Source organism: Gymnoscopelus microlampas (assembly GCF_963454915.1).
Source record: "Gymnoscopelus microlampas genome assembly, chromosome: 12".
Classification (NCBI taxonomy): domain Eukaryota; kingdom Metazoa; phylum Chordata; class Actinopteri; order Myctophiformes; family Myctophidae; genus Gymnoscopelus; species Gymnoscopelus microlampas.
This window is the reverse complement of record NC_139949.1, coordinates 54,387,530-54,387,890: the sequence shown is the minus strand read 5'-3', so window position 1 is coordinate 54,387,890 and position 361 is coordinate 54,387,530.

Genomic DNA, 361 nt, shown 5'->3' with positions numbered 1-361 from the left:
AAGAACCTTACCCAAACAAGAATGAAACCACCGCTATAGTTGCATCTATACCCAATCTAGCACATTTGTATAAGAAATTAACAGATTATGTTAAGTGTAGTGACTTGACCATCTATGATGTTCCAGCAGATGGGAACTGTTTTTACCATGCTGTGGCAATCTCCCTTGAGACAGCAGGTATACAAACTATTACAGGTGCTGAGATGCGTACACAAATGGTTACTTATTGAAGACTTGGAGGTCCAGCAGGACTACATGGAATTCCTCACTGAAATACATACTGAAAGACATGTGATTGATTCATCTGACACAGCAGACTTGTGTTGGGAATGTTGGGAATGTTCTAATTCTTATGTTCTAA